A 10210-nucleotide genomic window follows, 5' to 3' on the forward strand; every position below is an offset into this window, starting at 1 on the left:
CATAATTTGGGATAACAATTTTTCTCTTGAAAGTAGTATTTTTAAATTCTAGCACTGTGAGTTCTAATTATTTGAATTCATGCAATATGCGAATGTCTCTATACACGTAAATTTATACACAATATAACTTATTTGAGATATAAATTTAAAAAATCTTAATAACTATGCACTAATAGTATAATTTTGTTACACACATTTAATTATATCTCTCACCATTGTGTGAAGTTAAAATACTTTTAAAAATGTCCATATAACATTATAATATGATTAGACTAGGATTGCATTGGTTCAAATGAAAGCGGATTTAAATCCTTTAAATAACTATAAAATAATGGTTATTCAATAGTTTATAGTGATTATTATCACGTCACAAATAATTTTTTTTATGAAAATTGGACTGATCTGCAAGAGCAGGGGGACTTAGAGGCCTTAGTAGGCATATTACGTTGTATGGTGGTTAGAGATTTTCCACGACAACGAAAAGTCTTGCATGATGGTATTTTATTGTGGTTTTAGGAGTTCTGCCCACGTGAGGTGAGAGACTTTGTGGATGATCGATATGCTTAGGAATAAGCTTCTAAGGGGTATGATCAATATGAACTACAATCTGGCTAAATGATATGCTTATCGTGTAATGATCTGTCCATCCTCCCTCGAATGAGGTGTATTTATATAGGCCTTTTGGCCATAGGGTCCGGGTAACCCTAAGTGGCGACAGCTACTCCCTCTTGATCATGAATAGTTATTGACCACCTAACCTTTGGGAGTAAAGGTGGGCTTCCTCTCCCTTGACTAACGAATTTACACACGTCTTATTTGCCAAGGGCAAATCCTTAGGTCATCGCCTATGCGTTACACTATAGGGTGATGGCATCCTAATTTAGGACACTTACAAATATAACCCTACATAGTCCCTCAAGCACAAAGACTTTGATAAGGACAAAACATTTTTAAGGCCTTTTTCGTTCAAAGTGCGCCCCTTGCGCAATTAATGAGTCCATTGGTTGACGACGTCCATTTTATAAAAATGGGTGAGTCCCTCAGCTGAAGGTAACTCCATCATCTATAGGTGAATCTCTCAATTGAAGTCGACTTTATTTAAAGGGTAAGTCCCTCAGTTGAAGGCAATTTTATTTAAAGATTGAGCCCCTCAGCTATGGGTGAGTCCCTCAACTGAAGGCGGTTTTTCATTTGCGCGAGTCCTTAATTGAGGGACAAGACATCTTCTAGATGTTTCTTGATTAGTTAAAAAATGTCAGCTCAAAATGTCAATCAATCACTTAGCTTGTCACACTTACTTTCATTTAATGTAAGCAATTATGACCTACTTTTTCCGAGACCTTAATCGTTAGTGGCACATGTGAGAATCATGCTGAGTTTTCTCAAAACCATTGGGGAGTTCAAAAGATCCTTTATGGTTCCCTCTCCCCTATAAAATATTTCCTATTTTATTTCATTTATTATGTTTCTCTCTCTACTCTTACAAGCTTGCCTGAACTATTCAACCTCTCATCTCTCCGTTCATAACCTTCTTCCAGGTATGTATCTCCCTTTCTCTTGTTTTATATAGCAAATAGGTTTAATTAAGATACATTTGAAATGAGGCTTAGACTAAGCGTATGGTTATAGGTTAGTTTCCCCCTTTTTGACAATTACAACGATGGTGGTGACTCTTTTTGTTCTGCTGCTTTCTCAGGAACGAAAGAGATAATGTCCATCTCCTCCATCGTGTCCAAAGATGCTGGAGATTTTGGATTTACTTATACTTCTGAAGAACAAATCCACATTTTCTTATCAGGATGTGAGGTTTCTTCTTCGAAGGATGAATACTGAGTTATTTTGTAGGCTTGCCCACCGTCAGAGAGGGTGACCATGCCTCTCTCCTCCGATCCTCCCTCTCCATATTTCTACTTCTTCCATCATGTCATCAAGGATATTGGAGTTCTTCTCTCTCTTTCCCCCATTTTCTATGGAGGTCTTAAGAGTCCTTAATGTTACACCCTCCTAGTTATTCCATAGCAACTGGTTTATATTAGGGCTTTTGATACGGTATGCGAGGAACTGGATGTTACTCTGATTGTGGAAGCCTTTGTCTCTTTCTACACCACCAAAATGACGAAGGGTAGGTGTGTGTCTTTAAGCAACCAAACTTGGAAGGCCCTATTTTTGTCTCATTCCAACCATTATAAGTATTGAAAAGACAAGTTTGTACATGTGAAGGGGAAAGATGATTCCCGAGTGTGCCAAGAGCTGTTGGCGCCCCTCTTTCCCTTATCCTGGATGGATGATCTTGTGGCATTTACACGATATGACTAGGCGTTCCTTAACCTCGAGGAGAAGATGATTATCCCCTTTTTCTATGACAGTTCGATGTTATGGACTACTGCAAAGTGATTAGGCTCTAATTGGGAGGCAACAAACACCTCGCCATCTACTTAGGTAAGTCGTATACCACTTTTCCCTTGTCGGCATTTTTAGACAGCATTGTGATCTTTACTTTGTTGTTTTGCAAATAAGATGTTAATGATTTCTATTGAAGAGAGGAGACAGAGGTGAGAGAATCTCAAAGGTGTTGGTTCGGGTACCAACAATTCTTCGAGTCATCCCAAGGGCTTCAATGTCAAGGGGAAGAAAAGGTAGGATGAGGGCCTAGCTTCCCACTCGCCCGACGTGAAAGCTCTAAGACTTAAAGAAGACCATTCTTCTGTTGTGGGGAAGGGGAGTACTCAGGATCTTCCTACGGGTGAAAATTCCTATTCTCATGCGACTTTGTTGTGTGGCATTGGTTTTGACACCCTTTGATTCAAGAGGTCTCACTTCCCTTTCTCCAAAGATTTCCATGGTGATTACCAGGCCCTTCATTCCAAACTGACCTCGACTATTGTAAACATGAAGGATAAGCTCTTTCTAAGGGCACTCATGTTGCAAGAGGTCGACCAAGAAAGACACAATAAAGCTGAGAAAGAGGTGGAGGAGAAGCTCTAGTAATAGGTGAATGCTTATAATGAGAGCCAGAGGCTGCTGTAATATCTCTAGAAAGACAAGGAAAAATGGGAGGAGAATATGGAAGTTGTAAAATCCAAGGAAAAGGAAATATCTTATGAGAAGGAACCCTGCAAAAATCCATAGATGTTGCTCTCCTTCTTCAAAAGGAGTTGGAGAAAGAGGTGTCGGACCTCACCGACAAGGCGATGTCTATTTCTGACTTCTATTTTGTGTGTTCCAGGGAGAATATACTTTTCTTCTACCCTAACATGGATTTAAGCCCTATGAACTTTCTCAAAGTCGTTCATGGCGGCAAGCTTGTGGACATGGAGGAAGTGGTCTCTCCTGAGTTTGAGAATCATGCCTCCCCCGAGAAAGCTCAGGGCAAGGGTGAGGTGAAAGAGGGTGGTGGGTCTTGAGATCCTCAACTATAAAGTGTCATTGAGAATGAGATGCCTCTGGAGGAAGAATAATGATTTGGTTTTCCCGGCCCTTGGTGGCTTTATATTTCTTTTCCTTTTTGGGGATTTTTGTTGTGCTTCTTTGCCCTTTCAGGGGGATTTTATAATTGTAATAAATAGAGATGCTTGTTTGCAGAACCTTTTTATGTTAAATGCCCTTATTGCTATCTTATGTGATTATGTGTGTGATTTTAACCCTTGAGTTTTTAACCTTGGGAGTCTATCATCATCTCCATTTTTGTAATAATTTGATCATTCACGATGAGACTTGACAATGACCTCTTTTTTGGTGTTGTGGTTGCCTCTATGATTGGCAAGGATCCTACTTGAAGATCCAACTAATTTATTTCCTCTATCGGCGGAAATGATCCTAGTTAAGGATCCATCTGAATGATCGCCTTTATGGGAAACAAAAATCCCACTTGAGGATCCAGATGATTAATCTTCTCTATGTGCGACAAGGATCCCACTTAAGGATCCAACTGATTGATCACCTCAATGGGTGACAAAGATACCACTTGAGGATCCATATGAATGATCTCTTATATGGGTGGTAAGGATCCCACTTGAGGATTCAGCTGAATGATCGCCTCTATGGGCGACAAGGATCCCACTTGAGGATCCATTGAATTGATTGCCTCTATGGGCGAAAAAGATCTCACTCGAGGATACATCTACTTAACTGCCTATATGGGCAGGAAGGATCCCACTTGAGGATCCAACAAATTGATCGCCTCTATGGGCGGCAAGGATCCCACTTGAGGATCCAACTAATTGATCACCTATATGGGTGATCTTCTCTTGAACCTTTACGTTTCCTGCAAATAAAGTAATAATAAAACATACGAATTTTCTACAATAATAAAAGCGAGGTGCGTTATTAAAAACCCTTCCCCTATGCAAAAGAACAGAGGGAAGAAAGTACACCCCACAAAATAACTTGTCTTTACAATAGGCAAAGATGCAATACTCGCCTATAAAAATTGTCAATAAAGTAATCAAGCAGTAATAAAGAAAAATGAACGATGGCTATGTCAATGTCTCTAGAGTGCATCCCATATAGACTTTCATCCTTCAATCTCTTCAGAGGTTGGAGAGGAAGTCTCTTCGCCTCCACAGACTTCTCTTGGCGGCGTTATTCTTGAGCTCATCCTCATGGCCCTCCCACCTGGAATACGAATCTTCCTCAACACGAGGCTTTATGCATAAAACTTCATGGCAATCTCCTAACACTACCACAAAAACCCATTTTACCTCGATTGGAAAAGGGATTTTACCTCAGTTTTATAGGCGAGGTAACGAAGGGCAACACAAAAACTTACCACTTTTCTCATCGGGTAAAGTTCCACTGAGGAGAAAGCCTGTACTGGTCATGCCTTCGATCCCTAACAATAACATTTGTTGGATTTTAAAACTTCGCTACTTTTTACCTAGGTTTTAAATAATATCCAGGGGTAAAATCCTATTTATAATTTTTTTGTTTTAACCTGTTTTTTTCGTTTTAATCTGCAAAGCATCAAATTTGTTGACAAAATCGAAATATTCCTCCTCCTCATCATCATCAACAACAATAAAAACAAAATAAATAGAATCCTTAAAAACTAAATCTCAACAAAAACAACAACAACAACAATAATAACAATAACAACAAAATCAATAGAATCTTTAAACATTAAATCTCAATAACAACTAGACAAAATCAATAGAATCGTTAAATATTAAATCTCAACAATAATAACAAAAATAAAAACAATTTGAAACATTTTACTTGTTACAACAACAACTAACATTAATAAGTTACTTTCATGCTTTCCTAACTAACATTTAACATTTCTAACAAGAAATTACTAGAGAATATATTACATTAAGAAACCAACCTTGAAACATTTTCCCGCTCTTGCTTTCATTATCATTGTTTTCATTATGTTAAGGTTACATTTCATTACTTTGCATCCAAGATGGATAATTGTGGCATTCACGTTCTAATTATCTAGTGAGAGTTTCACACGGATCACTAATATTTCATATGGATTTATGAGTTGAAAATGTCTTGACCATTGTTACATTATAAATGGACGAAAAAGATTCATTACTTAATTTTTTAATCAAATAGGTCATAAAAAAATAAATCAATAAATAAAATACGCTACTTCACCCCTCGGTTTCCAACTCAACGGAGGTAATAGGTCATGAAAAAATTTAAAAAATCTAAAAGGTGATAAAATGTAGTTGTTGGGATTCGAAGGTGTATCCTTTAAATACTTTACCCCTCGATTTCCAACTCAACCGAGGTAATAGGTCATAAAAAATTAAAAGGTGCTAAAATATATTTGTTGGGATTCGAAGACGTGTCTTTTAAATACTTTACCCCATGATTTCCTACTCAACCAACGTAAAAGGTCATAAGTTAAAAAAAAAATTAAAATGTGCTAAAATTTAGTTGCTGGGATTCAAAGGCGTGTCCTCTAAATACTTTACCCCTCGGTTGCCAGCTCAATCGAGGAATATATTATTTATTTTAAAAATATAAATAAAATGTTACGCGTCTATGGTTTACACCTCGATTTTTTATTGGGTGTTGTGAAAGTTTTGTCATAAAATGTATTACTTATAGTAGTGTGATCTCCTTGTATAACTGCCACTTTCCCATTGAGGTGTAAGTACTTCATGCATAAATACAGAGTTGGCAAGATGATTCCCAACCGGTTAAAATTTGTCCGCCCTATAATCATATTATACAAAGAGGGGGCATCAATAACAAAATACCTAACCTTTATCTCTTTATTTCGATCCTGCTCTCCAAAAGTGATCCTCAAGGTGATATATCGCTTTACTTGTACATGTTCTCCAAAGCATCCAATCAACGATCCTCTGAAAGGTTTCAAATCTTCTAAGTCGAGACAAAGTCTTTAAAATGTCTCCCATTATAATATGTTTGCGGAAATCCCTTGGTCAATAAGGACTCTTTTAATCTCCCAGTCTTCGCACTTGGCGGTAATGACCATGGGGTCGTCATTATGAGGATGGATTCTAGTTGTATCTTTCTCCGAGAAGATGATATTGGCTTCTGGCATTTGGCGTTTGCCTTTGGTCTTGACTTCAAGGATGTTTTCTACACTCAGGATCGGACGAGCATACCTTCTTCGAGTAAAACAGGTTACCCCACCCCGACAAATCCTTCTGGTATGGCGTTAAGCGTGCAACTTTACTACCTTATCCCCGAGGCACCTCTTTGGATTTATCGGGACTGAGGCTTCCAGTGTTGTCTCGCCCTTGCGGGTTGGACTTGTCTGACGATTTGGAGGAGTCCCCATTCACATATTTCTTGAGGTGTCCCTCTTGTACCAGTCTCTCGATTTCCTTTTTATGATGATAGCAATCTTCGTTATGGCATCCCTTAACTCTATGGAACTTGAACCACCTTCCCGATTTATAACCCATATGAGGCGTGAAGTTCTCTATCGCCTTACCTACCCTTTTGAATGCAGTATTGTCCTTTATGGATGAGATATAATTTCTCTTCCTCTAGTGATGTGAGTTTTCAGAGTGGGGAACACGCTCCTTGACATCGTGTGCTTTCTTTTCAGCATTGCTCTCCTTGCCCTTTATGTAACACTCTACTAAATTAACCATTTATGCCAACAAAAATGTTAGTTTCTAGGCGAGGGAATCTTTTAAGTGTCATCTCTTGGGTCCATTTTAGAATGCCCCCACAAACATTTATTGTTTTAGGGGGACGACCCTGATGGCGACCTCTTTAAAACGGGCGAGGTAGTCTCTCAGTGACTTTGTGGTGGACATCTTTGTGTGGTGGCTGGTGGTGAAACTGGTGTGCTAGCTTCTTTACAAGTTCCTGATAGTTATTGATGAAGGCAAGGGGTAAAACCATATACCATCGAAAGGCGACATCCCTGAACGTTCCAGATAACGGCTTGCATGTCAGGGAGTTAGACGTTCGTATGATGTCCATTTGTGTATCGATCGAGGCAACATGCTCATAGGGATCCATACGCCCATTAAAATTTGTCAATGAGGTAGGTTTGAATACCTTGGGGACAAACTCCCCCATATCTCATTGAAGAGTGGTTAGGGGTCCAACAGTTCCATCTCCTCTGAGGGATTGAACTCTTGTTAGTGGTGCCTAATGTTGTAGATACCATCCTCTAATGGTTATGGCCACGTAACTCTTCCATGACAGAACACATCTCCACCATGGCATCAACATTACTGCTACCGTTGGTACCCTCAGGCGTAGGGGAAGAAGCTCTCATGTTAACCATGGTTGAAAGTGTTTAAGTGTAGGAGTGAAAGGTAGCTGCAGGCAAGGTGATGGTGATGAAGATGGTATGGTCAAGTTTAGTTTTACTGGGGAACCATTGTACTGGTCAAAAAAGTACATGTATGTTTGTTCCTCCTGCAAGGTAAGGGGGGACTCAGAGGCCTTAATAGGTATATTACATTATATGGTTATTAGGGATGACCCATGATGGCGAGAAGCCCTGTATGGTGGTGTTTTACTGTGGTTTTAGGAGTCCTTCCTACGTAAGGTGAAAGGATTTGTTGATGAACGATGTGCATAGGTATAAACTTCTGAGGGGTGTCATCAGTATGAGTTATGATTAGGCTAAGTGTTATGCTTAGGGTGAATTGATTTGTCCATCCTCCCTCGAAGGAGGTGTATTTTGGGCATATGGTTTGGGTAACCCTAAGTGGAGACAACTACTCCCTCTTGATCAAGAACGGTTATTGACCACATAACCTTTTAGGAGAAAATGTGGACTTCCTCTCCTTTAACTAACAATTTTACATACGTCATAGTTGCCAAGGGCGAGTCGTTAGGTCATCGCTTAGGCGATACCACTCTAGGGTGAGAGCGCCCTAATTTAGGACACTTACAAATATAACCTTATACAAATGAGAAAAAAATTAATAGATGTCAATTTGTCCTGTAATAGAGAGTTTATATGGACATCGACCAAGCTACACCAATTTTCTTCTTAAAAAAAACTATTTGGCCAATTTCATTCATATGGTGAGCAAAAAAGAACTTATATTCAACAATCATATTGATGATGTCTTTGTATGATCTTATTAGACTAATGATAATTATATCATTAAACATGATTATCTATGACTTCTTAATAATAAATACATGTCAAAAATCATCACATAACTCTCCTTCATTTTTATTCTTAGATTTGGAAGCTCTACCTTCTAAAAAAAATTAAATTTTTGTTATGACTCACTAAATACAATTAGGTATGTACTATTTCCATGTCGCATCATTGAAGTATGAAGTTTTCAATTTTGTGCACCCGCTACGGTTTAGAGAATGAGTCTTTTCTTTATTGTGTCTGAAATTATGTTGACTTCAAAAATATGTGAAAGAATTTTTGATTTTGTGATGCAGATTTTTTCACAATTCAAGATAACATCTGACTAAAAAATGGCATGTTGGAAGCTCACTATAATACTTTTTGTTTGAGAATTTTATGGGCCCTAATGAAAAGAAAATCCTCTAACGTAGCCTGAGGAAGTATTCCTTTATAGAATATTTCTATGACTGCTTGCAACATTACCAACTCATTCTTCTCTTATTTTAGCAAAACTCATCACGAATACAATGACGAAAGATTTTTCAAATATAATTCCCCTACCTCTTTTAAACTATTATTAACAATAATGAAAGTTGCCTTAAGACCCCTGTTGGAACAAACAACCACAAGATTGGTGAAACAAAGATGGAGTATTTTTAGATGTGGAGAGTGAAAGAGACATTTGAGAGAGAGAGAGAGAGAATTGAGGGTGAGATGCTATATTTTCATTAACCAGGGTGAGAATGCACCCTAAACACTTATATAGGAGTTACAAATCAATTCTCATACAATTTGACCAAGTACAATAACAGAAAATAAAAAAACTCGGGCTTGTAACGGGTTACACCAAAGTGGGTAGTCAGTTACACCTGATACTAATTAATCTAAAAATTAATTAAGCTTCATTGGTAACCGATTACACCAAATCCGGTAACCGGTTACGCCTACAAAAACTTGACTTTCCTACCACTAGAATGCATATCAGACCTTGCTGTAATCGGTTACCAACTCGTGGTAACCAGTTACAACACATGAATTAATACAAAAAATTCAACACACCACCCTAATTGAAGTGGTGCAAGTCTCCCATGCCCATGCTCATCTTCAACCTCTTGAACACATCATTTGTGACTCCCTTAGTCAACATCAACAACTTGGTCCTCACTTATGCAATATCCCAATCATAACCTTCTTTCATTAATAAGTTCCCTGAAATAGTGAAACCTCGTCTCTATGTGCTTTCTCCTTCCATGTGAAATTGGATTCTTAGCAATATTAATCGCTGAAACATTGACAACCTCACCCTCACTGCTGCCTAACTCTTCCAATATATTTATAAGCCATATGAATTGACACACACATAACGAAGCAACAATATTCTCGGCCTCACAATATGAGAGTGCAACTACCGGTTCCTTCTTCTAACAAAATGAGATTGATGTTGCATTGAATATAAATATGTATCTAGTTGTAGACTTTTGACCATTTTTATCTCCGCACCAATTAGAATTGGTAAAATCGAGTAAATTGCATTTTTTTCCCCGTATCTGATGCAGGAAAAAGAATTCTGAAGCCAACAGAACCTTTGGCATGTCGTAAGATTCTCTTGACTGTTAGAAAGTGAGACACCTTTGGTCTTACCATGAATCTGCTCACAATACTGACATT

Source organism: Lathyrus oleraceus, chromosome 7 (genome assembly GCF_024323335.1).
Source record: "Lathyrus oleraceus cultivar Zhongwan6 chromosome 7, CAAS_Psat_ZW6_1.0, whole genome shotgun sequence".
NCBI classification, from domain to species: Eukaryota; Viridiplantae; Streptophyta; class Magnoliopsida; order Fabales; family Fabaceae; genus Lathyrus; species Lathyrus oleraceus.